General features: G+C 39.6%; 1 protein-coding gene and 1 non-coding gene across 4 annotated transcripts in view; one reads left to right on the forward strand and one right to left on the reverse strand.

Annotated features, from left to right (window-relative positions):
- The window catches only part of ILRUN (inflammation and lipid regulator with UBA-like and NBR1-like domains), a 135444-nt gene that overhangs the window by 80049 nt on the left and 40062 nt on the right, over positions 1-15333 (reverse strand). The gene's annotated exons all lie outside the window — the stretch shown is intronic.
- LOC111819075 (U6 spliceosomal RNA) lies at positions 13907-14008 on the forward strand. Its single transcript, XR_002822871.1, has one exon. It is a non-coding gene; the product is annotated as a U6 spliceosomal RNA (small nuclear RNA).

Here is a 15333-nt window from a genome sequence, read left to right on the forward strand (position 1 = left end):
GAATGATTAAATAACTAATCCTGTACATATTCATAAACATACATATTATTTTTGTACTATGTATACACACATAAGGCAGAAGATTACTGGTCTTATGAGGAAAAACCATCTATACTGAATACATAGCCAGGAACATCACTCAAAAATGTGGTGGCAGAAAACAGTTAAAGAAATTAGGAAATTGGTATTAAATGGGGGGCGGGGGTGGAGGTGGGTGGGTGGGAATGCCAGAAGTCAGAGTATTAGCTCAAGTTCCCAGGGAAATAAATTTAGAAACTTTCTCTTTCCATTCTCTGAACAAGTGAGTAACTCAAAAGGACCCAAATTATTTGAGAAAAAGAAAACTAACCATTTGGAAACAAATTAAAACAGGAAACTAGAATAATGAACCAATCAGTTAGGCATGAACAACTGCATTTTAGGGCTTTGGGCCGTACTTACCCCAAACCACAAGAAGTTTCCCTCACATATGGTGTGCCAAAGATGTTGCTACTGAGGCCACAAGGCCACCAGTAATCAGGGAGGCCTTACTAGCTCTGAATGACAGAAAAGGTAACCGACTGGAAAAAGGATCAGCAGACTAGATGTTGCTTCTTACTAAGGCCATCCAACATCAACTGAACAGGAATCAAACATGGAAAGACCAAAAGAGGGCCAAAAGATATGTACTTGTGACTGGCATGAATTTAAAGGCCTAGGAAGAAACAGAATTTCATTAAAACTGAAAGACAACTAAAGAAGACTGTCAGTGTTTTCAAACCCAAAAATTAACTCATGAATGATACTATTAAATATGGGAAGACAGCAATAAAAAAAAAAAAAGAACTTGTGGCAGATTTCATTAAGCAGAGAGATAGTTTATACCACCATTTACCCACTTCTTAGAGCCCTAGCAAGTCCAAGATCTTATCTTCTCTCTTCTTTTCCTGGCTATTTATTCTTTAATTACTTTTAGAACTGGTCCTTCTAGCATCAGTAGCTATACACTGCCAAGCAGAAAGTAAACAAAAGGACTCTGCCATAAAAAGAAAAGTGGTGGAACTGTTCTGGATTTAAAGAAACATAACAACCAAATGCAATATATGGTCTTTGACAGAATCCTGGAACAATTGAGAAAATTTGAATATGAACTGGATTTTTGTTAGTAAAGAATTTTTGAAAATTACCTTAGGTAATAATAATATATGATTATGTAAGAGAATGCCTTTATTTTTAGGAGACGCATGCTAGGTATTTATAGGAGCCCTGGTGGTGAAGTGGTTAACGCACTCAACTGCTTACTGAAAGGTTGGTGGTTTGAAACCACCAGGGGCTCCACGGGAGAAAGATGTGGCAGTCTGCTTCTGTAAAGATTCACAGCCTTGGAAACCCTATAGGGTCGCTATGAGTCAGAACTGACTAGATGGCAGTGGGTTCTGGTTTGATGTAGGAGAATGCCCTTATTTTTAGGAGATGTATGCTAAATATTTAAGGATGAAAGGACATGATCTCTACAACTTTCAGATGATTAAAAAACTTTACAAAGAAAGCAAGTATGACTTTACAAAGAAAGCAAGTATGACTTTACAAAGAAAGCAAGTATGACAAAAATGTTAGCCACTGTCCAATCTAAGTGGTAAATGTAAGGATATACATGCTACAATTCTTTGAAATTTTCTATAGATTTGAAAAGTTTATAATAAAAGGTTAAGGGGGGAGGACAGAAAGAAGAGAAGGTGTCCTTTTTTCTACCACTGGAAGGTGTGGAAAAAATTTAATTCATAGAATTATTGCAACCCTCTCGGGAACATGAGGGGCTGTACCAGGAGACTTAACCGAGATGAGGCAGGTAAATTGAGGATGACGGATAAGAAAGAGGAAAATAACTGCTGTGTCCTTGATGGCATAGTTGAACCACTAAATTAGGCAATTCCAGAGCCATTTTACCTTGGGTATTCTTGTCATCTGAGATAATAAAATTTGCTTACTGTGTTTTGTTTTTTAAAGGGCAGAATCTGAAAACCCAGCAATCTGACACTGGCATTGCAGTTTAGTTTCTTAGTGCCTTTGGCTAGTGTGCCATGATCAAACTTTTTAAAACTTCTTTTCTTCATTTTTTAATTGAGGCGAATGTCACACAACATACAATGAACCATTTTAAACTGTACAATTTAGTGGCATTTAGTGCATGCACAATACTGTGCAACTACCACCTCTTTCTAGTTTCAAAACATTTTCAACACCCCAGACAAACACTCCCTATCCACTAAGTAATCACTCCCCAACTCTTCCCTCCCTCCATTCCCCAGCAACTACTAATTTGTTTTCTGTCTCTATGGCTCTCCCTATTCTAGACTTTCATATAAGTGGAATCACACAATATGTGACCTTTTGTGCCTGGCCTCCTTCACTTAGCATAATGTTTCCAGGGTTCATCCAAGTTGTAGCATGTATCAGTACTTCATTCTTTTTTATGGCTGAATAATATTCCATTGTATGGATATACCACACTTTGTTTATCCATTCATCAGTTGACGGACATTGGGTTGTTTCCATTTTTTACTATTAGGAATAATACTGCTTTAAACATTCATGTACAAGTTTTTGTGTGCGTCCAGGTTGTATCCTTTCACCACACTTATTCAATCTGTATGTTGAGCAAATAATCCAAGAAGCTGGACTATATAAATAAGAATGCAGCATCAGGATTGGAGGAAGACTCATTAACAACCTGCAATACGCAGATGACACAACCTTGCTTGCTGAAAGTGAAGAGGACATGAAGCATTTACTGATGAAGATCAAAGACCACAGCCTTCAGTATGGATTGCACCTCAACATAAAGAAAACAAAAATCCTCACAACTGGACCAATAAGCAACATCATGATAAACGGAGAAAAAATTGAAGTTGTCAAGGATTTCATTTTACTTGGATCCACAATCAACGCCAGTGGAAGCAGCAGTCAAGAAATGAAACAATGTATTGCCTTGGGCAAATCTGCTGCAAAAGACCTCTTTAAAGTGTTAAAAAGCACAGATGTCACTTTAAGGACTAAGGTGCGCCTGACCCAAGCCATGGTGTTTTCAACTGCCTTATATGCACGTGAAAGCTGGACAATGAATAAGGAAGACCGAAGACAGATTGATACCCTTGAATTACAGTGTTGGTGAAGAATACTGAATACACCATGGACTACCAGAAGAACAAACAAATCTGTCCTGGAAGAAGTACAGCCAGAATGCTCCTTAGAAGCAAGGATGGTGAGACTTCACCTCACATACTTTGGACATGTTATCAGGAGGGATCAGTCCCTGGTAAAGTAGAGGGTCAGTGTAAAAGAGGAAGACCCTCAACACAATGGACTGACACAGTGGCTGAAATAATGAGCTCGAGCATAACAATGAATCTGAGGATGGTGCAGGACTGGGCAGCATTTCTCTCTGTTGTACATGGGGTCGTTATGAGTTGGAAATGACTTGACAGCACCTAACAACATAATAGAAGTTTCTGGGATTTCTGTTGCTGCATCAAATAGTAATTCCATGTTAACTTTCTGAGGTTTCATCAAAGTTTTCCACAGCAGCTAAACCATTTTATGCTCCCATCAGCAACATTTGAGGGTTCCTATTTCCCCACATCCTCACCAATACTTGTTATTTTCTGGTTTTTTGATTACAGACATCTTAGTGGCTGTGAAGTGGTACCTCATTGTGGCTTTGATTTACATTTCCTTAATGACCAATAATGTTATGATACTGACCATCTTTTCATGTGCTTGTTGGCCATTTGTGTAACTTCTTTGAAGAAATGTCTACTTAAGTCCTTTGCCATTTTTTAACTGGGTTGTCCATCTTTTTATTGTTGAGTTGTTAAGAGTCCTTTATATATTCTAGATATAAGCCCTTTATCAAATATGTGATTTGCCAATATTTTCTCCCAATAAGGTTATATTTTCACTTTCCTGATAATGTCCTTTGGTGCATAAAAGTTTTTATTTTTATGGAGTTCAATTTACCTATTTTTCTTTTGATGCTCGTACTTTTGCTGTCAAATCTAAGAATCCACTGCCAAATCGGAGGTCATTAAGATTTACTTCTATGCTTTCTTCTAGCAGTTTTATAGTTTTACATCTTATATTTAGATCCCTGATGGATTTTTAGCTAATTTTTGTGTATTGAGTGAAGCAGAGGTCCAACTTAATTCTTTTGCGAGTGGTTATCCAGTTGTCCTAGCACCATTTGTTGAAGAGGATCAGTATTTTTAAGTGAAAATAAAAGTTGGGCAAACTCCTGGGTATGGGTGTGATCCTTCTCTATTTATGAGCCTGGCCCTCAGTGACACCTATATGGCAAGTGCAATAAATGGTAAAGCTTAGACTTGGAAAATTGAGTGGGAGAACAAGTTGAGACATGTGTGAGACCTCACCATAACTCAAGCACAGTATGTTTAAGACCACCCTAAATGGTATTTCCTACTTCCACCAAACAGTTTCTAGGACTGAAAGAACCAACAACATTTATTTAAGATCAGTCAAATTAAATTATAAGTACAAAAACTTTTTCCCTTTTACGCTATATATGCCAATCCATTTTCCCTTCTACACTATATATGCCAATCCAGAAGCATACAATATTCCTCTTTTTTTTCATTAATTAAGTAAGTTAAGTTTATTTATTTAAAGTTTTCAGTTATTCATGACTCTGGGTACTGGACATGTAAAGATAAATTAGATAAAGTATTTGCTACCAATGAACACAAAATCTATAAAGACTTGAGAACAAATTATCACAACTCAATATGATTAATGTCAGAGTAGATGCATATCCAAGGACTATGAAAATAGTGGAGGCAGTGGTGGGTGGTTCAGTGGCAGAATTCTCGCCCTCCGTATGAAAGACTCAGGTCTGACTCCAGGCCAATCCATCTCATGCACAGCCACTATCCATCAGTGGAGGCTTGCATATTGTTATGATGCTCTTGGCTAGGAAGAAAGGTCCAGCGATCTACTTCCAAAAACCAGCAAATGAAAAACCTATGGATCACAACAGTCCGATTCCAATTGATCACAGGGATGGCAAAGGTTGGGCAGCAATTTGTTCTGCTGTGCATGGGATCACCATAAATCAGGGGCTGACTCAATGGCAGCTAACAAAACATGAAAACTTCACCAACCAGGTGACATCAAAACCAGGTGACATCAAAGCTCTATCTTGATGGACTGGTTCACCACTTAGAGAAAGGTGGTAAAGGGACACTTCAGACAGAGTATGCACAAATGCTCACAGATGCATGATAGTTGCAGGCCCCCTTTCTCCGAGAACCATCCTCCTTGACCCCAGGAAAGCAGCTATGAAATAAGATAAGGATATAACTTAGGGAACTTCATTAAGAAATTTGGACTTATTCCTATAAGCAAGGAAAAGCACCTAAAGGTTCTTTTAAAAAACAACTTTATTAAGGTATAATTTACATAGCATAAAATTGACCATTTCAATTGTACATTTAATGATTTTTAGTAAAGTTACTGAATTGTACAGCCATCACCGTATTTCAGAACACATTTTAGAACATTTTCATTATCCAAATAATATTCTTCATGCCCATTTATGGTTAGTCCCCATTCCAAAATCTCCATCCTCAGGAAAGCACTAATCTACTTTCTGTCTCTAAAGATTTCTCTTTTCTGGTCATTTTATATAAATGGAACCATACAGTCCGTGTTTTTTGTATGCTTGGCTTCTTTTGCTTAACGTGGTTTATGAGGTCCACCTCAGTAGCATGCATCAGTACTTTATTTTTACTGCAAAAAGTATTCCATTGTATGAATATACCACATTTTGTTTATCCATTCACCAGCTGATGAACATTTGGGTTGTTTCCAATTTTGACAATTATGATCCATGTCATTATGAACATTAAAAGCACCTAAAGGTTTCTAAGCATAGTGGTGACATACTTAAATCTGCTTTTTAAAAAGATAAACTCTGGCAGATGTTCAGAAAATAAATCAGAAGGGGGAAGACACTAGAAGCAAGAAGACTGCTAGACACTGGGGGTCTTAAAAGCCTGTGAGCAGCCATCTAAGATACTCTACTGCTCTCACTCCTTTGGCAGCAAGGGAGAATGAAAAAAACTAAAGAAACAAGGGAAAGACTAGTCCAAAGGGCTAATGGACTACATCTACCATGGCCTCCACCAGACTGAGTCCAATACAACTAGATGGTGCCGGGCTACCACCACTGACTGATCTAACAGGGATCACAACAGAGGATCCTGGGCAGAGCTGGAGAAAAATGTAGAACAGAATTCTAACTCATAAAAAAAAAAGACCAGACTTACTGGCCTGACAGACACTGGAGAAACCCCAAGAGTATGGTCCCTGGACACCCTTTCAGCTCAGTAATGAAGTCACTCCTGAGGGTCACCCTTCAGCCAAAGATTAGATAGCCCCATAAAACAAAATGAGACTAAAGGGGCACAACAGCCCAGGGACAAGGACTAGAAAGCAGGAGGGGACAGGAAAGCTGGTAATAGGAAAACCAAGGTCGAGAAGGGAGTATTGACATGTCATGGGGTTATTAACCAACATCATAAAACAATATGTGTACCAACTGTTAAATAAGCTAGTCTGTTCTGTAAATCTTCATCTAAAGTACAATAGGAAAAAAAGATCATAATTAAAAAAAAAGAAGACCACTAGAAAGTTAAACCTGTTGGCGTCGAGTCAATTCTGACTCATAGTGACCCTACAGGACAGAGCAGAACTGCCCCATGGGGCTTCCTAGGCTGTAAATCTTTAAGGGAGCAGATCGTCAGGTCTTTTCTCCTGCAAAGTGGCTGGTGGGTTCGAACTGCCAACCTTTCAGTTAGCAGTTGAGTGGTTAACCACTGTTTCACCAGGACTCCTCTTCCTACTCATAGCGAACCTTTAATGACAGACTAGAACTACCCCATAGGGTTTCCTAGGCTGTAATATTTACGAGAACAGATGGTCAGGTCTTTTCTCACATGGAGGAGCTGGTGGGTTCAAACTACCAACCCTTCAGTTAACAGCCAAGCACTTAACCACTGTGTCACCAGGGCTCCTTTCAGAAGGATTAGACAGATATTTATTCAAGTATGAAGAAAAACGGCTTGAAATGAGGCAACAACAGTGGAGATGGCAGCAAAAACATTCAGCAAATAAAACTAATAAAACTAAGGAACAACTGGATATGGAAATGAGGAAAGATATGAGTATAGTGCTGAGGTGCCTAGCATGCTCAAGAAGCTAACAGAAAATACTATTTTCTAAGAAAACAAACTCTAAAAGGGAAGGATTTGGGGAGGGGAAAAACAAGGAGTTTGTATGCAAAGCACTGTGCTGGGTGCTTGAAACTCCCTAGGTTTTTTGCTGCTGTTGTTTGTTTTGTTCTGTTTGCAATGTCCTGGTCATGGATTTTAAGAATCGTACCCCCTACCTGTATCCCGTTGCCCATCTACAACTATACTATCTATACATTTTTAGGGGCAAAGACAGTCTGTAAAGTTTTATCTAATTAGAGATCGCCACAATATTAAAAATGCTTATTCTTCCTGCTCTCAGCCAAAGAGAAGTACGTGAAATACTGTTTCACAACTCACTCTAGGTACTTTCCACCTTGCCCAAATCTTCACTGTTGAGCTTCTTGCTCAGAAACTCAAGAATTCTTATGACTGCGTTCTGCACTCACGCATACACAAGTTTTGCAATTGTTTAAAAAGAAAAGCACCAAGTATATCATTTGTTTGAACTTGACCTCATCCCTACCAGCTTATCCCCTGACTTTGTAAGCATTACTAAGTGTCTAAGTATTCCACATATATAACGAACAACATGGGAGCACAGTTACAGAGGGTTCCTGGACATCTCCAAATAACTTGCAGGATTGGTCTACTGGGTTAATAGGCTTGGCACCGTACTCTTGGGGAACAACTTAGTCAATTGGCATAACGTGGTTCACAAAGATAATGTTCTACATCCTAGTTTGGTGAGTAGCATTTGGGGTCTTAAAAGCTTGTGAGTGGCCACCTAAGATACAACTATTTGTCTCTAGTCGTATCAAGCAAAAAAGAAAGAAGGTAATCAAAGGCTCAAAGAAGAAACTAATCCATAGGACTAACAGCCCACATGAACCACAGCCTCTTCTAACCTGAGACCAGAAGAACTAGATGGCACCTGGCTACAACTAGCGACCATTCTGACCAGGGACACAATAGAAGGGTCTGGATAGATTGGGAGAAAAATACAGAACAAAACTCAAATTGCTGAAAAAATGCCAGGCCTACTGTACTGATAGAGAATAGAGAAACCCTTGAGATTATCATCCTAAAATAATCTTTGAACGTGGAATTGAAGTTATTTCTGCAGGTCACCTTTCAGCCAATAATAGACCGGCTTATAAAATGCACAGATCACACATGAATAATGTGCTCCCATAAAAAATGAACTATATGAGACCAAATGGTCAACCCAAATACAAAGATGAGAAGGCAAGGAGGGGAAGGGAAGCTAGATTCATGGAAACAGAACAAACAGAATGGAAATAATGAGAATGCAACACACTGTAAAAATTGTAACCAATAATAGCATGGAACAATTTGTATAAAAAGTGTTAAAGGGAAAGGGCCAAAATAAAAATGTTAGCCCTATAACTTGAACAAATAGAGAACAGCAAAAGAAGACCACAGGCACCAGAAGAAAGGAAATAATAAAGATTACAGCAGAAATAAATAAAACAGAGAACAGAAAGAATCAACAAGATCAAAAGTTCATTCTATGAAAAGATCAACAAAATTGACAAACCACTGGCCAAACTGACAAAAGAAAAACAGGAAAGGAAGCAAATAAGTCAAATAAGAAATTAAATCCAGGACATTACAACAGACTCAACTGAAATGAAAAGGATCATAACAGAATACTATGAAAAATCGTACGCCAACTCTGGGATCTTAAAAGCTTGCGAGCGGCCATCTAAGAGACATCAATTGGTCCCAATCCACCTGGAGCAAAGGAAAATGAAGAACACTAACAGCACAAGGAAAATATTAGCCCAAGAGACCAAAGGGCCACATAAACCAGAGACTCCATCATCCTGAGACCAGAAGAACTAGCTGGTGCCTGGCTACCACCAGTGACCACCCTGACAGGGATCACAACAGACAGTCCCTGATGGAGCAGGAGAAAAGTGTGGAACAGAACTCAAATTCAAATAAAAAGACCTGACTTAATGATCTGACTGAGACTGGAGGAAACCGTGAAGCCATGGCCCCCGGACACTATGTTAACCCAGATCTAAAACCATTCCTGAAGACCACTCTTCAGACAAAGATCAGACTGGACTATGACATGTAAAATAATACTCATGAAGAGTGTGCTTCTTAGTTCAAGCAGATACACGAGACCAAGGAGGCAGCTCCTGTCCAGAGGCAGGATGAGACGGCAGGAAGGGACAGGAGCTGGTCGGATGGACACAGGAAACCTGGGGTGGAAAGGGGCAGTGTGCTGTCACATTGTAGGGATTGCAGCTAGTGTCACATGACAATATGTGTGTAAAATTTTGTATGATAGATTAACTTAAGCTGTAAATTTTCACCTAAAGTACAATAAAAGAAAAACTGTACGCCAATAAATTGAAAACCTAGAGAAAATGGACAAATTTCGAGAAACACACTACCTACCTAAACTAACACAAACTGAGATAGAAAATCTGAACAGACCCAAAACAAGAGAAGAGATCAAAGAGGTAGTAATGAACTCCCAACAAAAGAAAGCCCTGGCCCAGACAGCTTTATTGGAGAATCTTACCAAACATTCAGAGAAGAGTGCACACCAGTACTTCTTAAACTATTTCAAAGCAAGGATAAGGAAGGAACACTTCCAAATTCATTCTAAGAAGCCAGCATAACCCTGATACCAAAGCCAGGCAAAGATACCACAAAAAAAAAAAAAAAATTACATGAATATAGATGCAAAAATTCTCAAAAAAGTTCTAGCCAACAGAATTCAGCATCATATCAAAAAAAATAACACACCATAACCAAGTGGGATTCATACCAGGTATGCAAACATGGTTCAACATTAGAAAATCAATCAATGTAATCCACCACAGAAACAGAACAAAAGAAAAAAAAAACCACATGATCCTCTCAATCAACACAGAAAAGGCATTTGATAAAGTCCAAACCCCATTCCTGAAAAAAACTCTCATTAAAATAGGAATAGAAGGGAAATTTCTCAACATGATAAAGGGTATCTACACAAAGCCAACAGCCAACATTCTCACTGGATAGAGGCTGAAAACATCCAAATTGGCAAGGAAGAAGTAAAACTATCCCTATTTCTAGATGATATGATACTACAGAGAACCCTAAACACTCCACAAGAAAACTACAGGAACTAAAAGAAAGATTCAGCAGAGTAGCAGTATACAAGATAAACATACAAAAATTAGTTGGATTCCTATACACCAATAAAGAGAACTACAAAAAGGAAAGCAAGAAAGCAATACCACTTATAATAGCCCCTAAAAAATAAAATACTTAGGAATAAATCTAATCGGGAATGTAAAAGACCTATTCAAAGAAAGGTACAAAACACTACTGCAAGAAACCAAAAGAGATCTACATAAACGGAAAAACATACAATGCTCACAGACAGAAAGACTCAAAATTGTAAAAATGTCAATTCTACCCAAAGTGATCTACAGATATAATGCAATCCCAATCCAAATACCAACATTATTCTTTAACAAGACAGAAAAACTAACCATCAACTTTACACGGAAAGGAAAAAGGTCCCGGATAAGCAGAGCATTACTGAACAAAAGGAGCCCTGGTGGTGTAATGGTTAAGAGCTCAGCTGCTAACCAAAAGGTCGGCAGTCTGAATCCACCAGCTGCCCCTTGGAAACCCTATGAGGCAGTTCTACTCTGTCCTACAGGGTCGCTGTGAGCTGGAACCAACTCGATGGCACCTAACAACAACACTAAAGAAAAAGAACAAAGTAGGAGGCCTCACACTAACTGATCTCAGAATCTACTATACAGCTTCGGTAGTCAAAACAGCCTGGTACTGGTAAAACGACAGACACGCAGACCAGTGGAACAGAATCAAGAACCCAGACATAAATCCATCTACCTATGGTCAGCTGATCTTTGACAAAAAAACCAAAATGCATTAAATGTGAGAAAAGACAGTCTTTCTAACACATGGTGTTGACAAAACTGGATGTCCAGCTGTAAAAAAATGAAACAGGACCCATACTTCACACTATACACAAAAACTAACTCAAAATGGATCAAAGACCTAAATACAAAATCTAAAATGATAAAGATCATGGGAAAAAAGAGGGACAACTCTAGGAGCCCTAATACATGGCATAAACAGAATAGAAACCATAACTAACAAAGCACAAACACCAGAAGACAAACTAGATAACTTTAAGCTCCTGAACATTAAACACTTATGCTCATCAAAAGACTTCACCAATTAAAAGCTTGCAAGCAGCCATCTAAGATACATCTATTGGCGCCATCCCACTTGAAGTAAAGAAGAATGAATAAAACCAAAGACACAAGGAAAATACTAACCCAAACGACTAAAGAACCAAGTAAACCCGAGACTTCACCAGCCTGAGATGTGAAGAACTAGATGGTGCCCAGCTATCACCAATGACTGCCCTGACAGGGAACACAACAGAGAGTCCCAGACAGAGTGGAAGAAAAATGCAGACCAGAACTCCAATTCATGTAAAAAGACCAGACTTAATGCTCTGACAGAGACTGGAGGAACCTCTGAAACTATGATCCCCGGGCACTCTATTAACCCAAAACTGAAACCATTCCCGAAGCCTACTCTTCAGGAAAGGATTAGACAAGAATATAAAACAAAAAATAATACATGTGAGGAATATGCTTCTCAGTTCAATCAGATATAAAAGATCAAATGGGCAGCTCCTGTCCAAAAGCAGGATGAGAAGACAGGAAGGGGCAGGAACAGGACAAACGGACACAGGGAACTCGGAGTGGGAACTGCAACCAATGTCACAAAATGATATGTGTATAAATTTTTAAATGACAAAATTAACTTGAGCTGCAAACTTTCACCTAAGGCACAATTTAAAAAAAAAAAAAACGACTTCACCAAAAGAGCAAAAAGAGAACCTACAGACCGGGAAAAAATTTTGGGCTACTGACAAATTCGACAAGGGTCTAATCTCTAAAATCTACAAAATACTTCAACACCTCAACAACAAAAAGAAAAATAATCCAATTAAAAACCGGGCAAAGGATATGAACAGACACTTTACCAAAGAAGACATTCAGACAGCTAACAGACACATGAGGAAATGCTGGTGATCATTAGCCATTAGAGAAATGCAAATCAAAACTACAATGAGATACCATCTCACCCTTACAACACTGGCACTAATCAAAAACAAAAACAAACAAAAAAAAAAAACAACCAGAAAATAATAAATGTTGGAGAAGTTTCAGGGAGACTGGAACTCTTCTGCACTGCTGGTGGGAATGTAAAATGGTACAACCACTATGGGAAATTATATGGCACCTCGTAAAAAGATAGAAATAGAAATACTATACAATACAGCAATCCTATTCCTGGGGATATATCCTAGAGAAATAAGAGCCATCACATGAATAGACATATGCAAACCCATCAATGTTCATTGCAGCATTATTCACAACAGCAAAAAGATGGAAATAATCTAAGTGCCCATCAACAGATGAATGGATAAACAAATTATGGTACATACACACAACGGAATACTATCCAACAATAAAGAACAACGATGAAATCTGCGAAATATCTCACAACACGAATGAATCTGGAGGACATTACGCCGGGTGAAATAAGTCAGTCACAAAAGGACTAATAGTGTATGAGACCACTATTATAAAAACTCAAGAAAAGGTTTACTCATAGAAAAAAGGACAATCTCTGATGGTTACGAGGGAGGGGAGAGGTGGGGAGGAGAAATCGCTAACTAAATAGTACACAGGTAGTAACTTTGGTGACCGGAAAGACAACATACAATATAGGGGACATCAGCACAATTTGACTAAGACAAAGTCATAGAAGCTTCCTAGACACATCTAAACACCCTGAGGGACCCAGTTGCTGGTGCTGAGGGCTGGCGACCATGGTCTTGGGGGACGTCTAGGTCAACTGGCATAACATAGTTCATAAAAAAAAATGTTCTACATCCGACTTTGGTGAATAGCATCTGGGGTCTTAAAAGCTTGCGAGCAGCCATCTAAGATGGTCACGTTGCATCTGCAGCAAAGGAAAATGAAGAAAACCAAAGACCCAAGGAAAGTATTAGTCCAAAGGACTAACAGACCACATGAACCACAGCCTTCACCAGCCTGAGCCCAGAAGAACTAGATGCTGCCCAGCTACCACCACCGACCACTCTGACAGGGATCACCATAGAAGGTCAGAGCGGGAGAAAAATGCAGAACAAAATTCAAGTTCACACACCAAAAAAGACGAGACTTACTGGTATGACAGAGACTGGCCCCCAAACACCCTGCTAACTTAGAGCTGAAGCCAGTCCCGAAGTCCACCTTTCAGGCAACAATTGGACAGGCCCATAAAACAAACAAGAACACGTGTGAGGAATGTGCTTCTTAGTACAAGACAAAATGGGCAACTCTTGACCAAAGGCAAGATGAGAAGGCAGGAAGGGATAGGAAAACTAACAAATGGACATGGGAAACACCGGGTGGAAAGGGAAAGAGGGAGAGTGCTAACACAATGTGGGCACTGAAACCAATGACACAAAACAATTTGCAAGTAAATTTTTCAATAAGAAACTAATTTGCACTGTAAACTTTCACCTAAAGCACAATAAAATATTATTTTTTAAAAAATCAGAAGAGTGCTCGCTTCTGCAGCAAATATACTAAAATTGGAACGATACAGATAGATTAGCATGGCTCCTGCGCAAGGATGACACACGAATTCATGAAGCATTCCATATTTTTGAACTCAGCCAAGCACCAAATGGAACAAGAAACTGACCAACAACAGAGAGTGAGGAGAGATACAAGCAGAGGTCCCCTACCAGCTACCGCAGCATGGATCCACCATCTTGGACTCCTATCGGAAATCAGCAAACAGGGGATACGAGAAAGCAACTTCAAGGAGCTTCCAGCAGGAGAAAGAACAACCGGTAACCAGCGATATATGCTTTCCCACCCTCCACCCTTCTTCACCCCCACTCGGCCTCCTCTGCTTCCTGCAGCCACAGTCTCTTGGCTGGGAAGCACCAGCTTCACTCTGGTGTCACTTGGATTCCACCCGCCCTCACTGGCCAGATCCCTGAGTGCTTTTTGTTGGCCGCTGGTGTTGCTTTTTTTCGCTTCTTTAGATTTCTTCCTTACCTCTTACCACCTACCACTCCTTTCTCTCTAATACTTGGCTCCATATGCCATCTTTGCTTCTTCCTGAAAGGCTGCAAAACACCACTCGACTGTGAAACTGCTTTCCAGCCCGTGTCACACGCTGGTGGGACCCCCAGCACTTTTTTGTTTGTTTGCTTTGATTTGTTGTTTTAATTTCTTTCGTTTTCTTTTTCTTTTCTCGGCTTGGGAGCCCCTTCTAGCCAGGCAGTACCACGCGGCTTGGAAGCTACTCCCCTATTCTGCGCAGACGCACAAGGACATCCCTGGGGACATTTTTTTGTTTTGTTTTTGGGGTTTTTGTTTGTTTCTTTGTTTTGTTTTCTTCTCTCTCTTATTGCTTTTTGTCTTTCTTCACTTCCAGTTTCTCGATTTATTCATTTTTTTCTTTTATCCTTTTTCTTCTTTTTTGATTTTTGTTTTTCTCCATTTCTCAGTCTCTCATCTCTCCACTCCAATAGCAAGCTCCCTTAGCACTCTTTTTTGTTTGTGAGTATGTTTTTGGCTCCTGTTCCTCTCTCCTCTCCCCACTCTCTCATCTTCCCCATACCAGTCTTAGCTCTATACATTACATTCTACCCCCTCCTTCCTGCCTACCTGCACCGTGTGCTGAACATCAGACTCCGAAGCAGCACAGGCACGGCCTACTGGAACCTACCCTGCACTGATTCCCGGTCCACACTGTCAGCCCTGGTACGTGCCACAAACAACCCATCCCGGCAACTCCCCTTCAGATGGACCTGTCCTGCTATACCATACCTGAGTGACTGACACTGCCCATTGGAGAAGGAGGTGAAAAGTATTGTGCCCACAGGCGGGAAAACAAAGAACGCACAGCCTGCCTGCTCAGACATAACCAAATAAAACAAAAAAGCAGGACGAAACAAACAAATCTACAATCAATAAAC

This window comes from Trichechus manatus, unplaced genomic scaffold (assembly GCF_000243295.1).
Source record: "Trichechus manatus latirostris isolate Lorelei unplaced genomic scaffold, TriManLat1.0 scaffold00261, whole genome shotgun sequence".
In the NCBI taxonomy this organism is placed as follows: domain Eukaryota; kingdom Metazoa; phylum Chordata; class Mammalia; order Sirenia; family Trichechidae; genus Trichechus; species Trichechus manatus.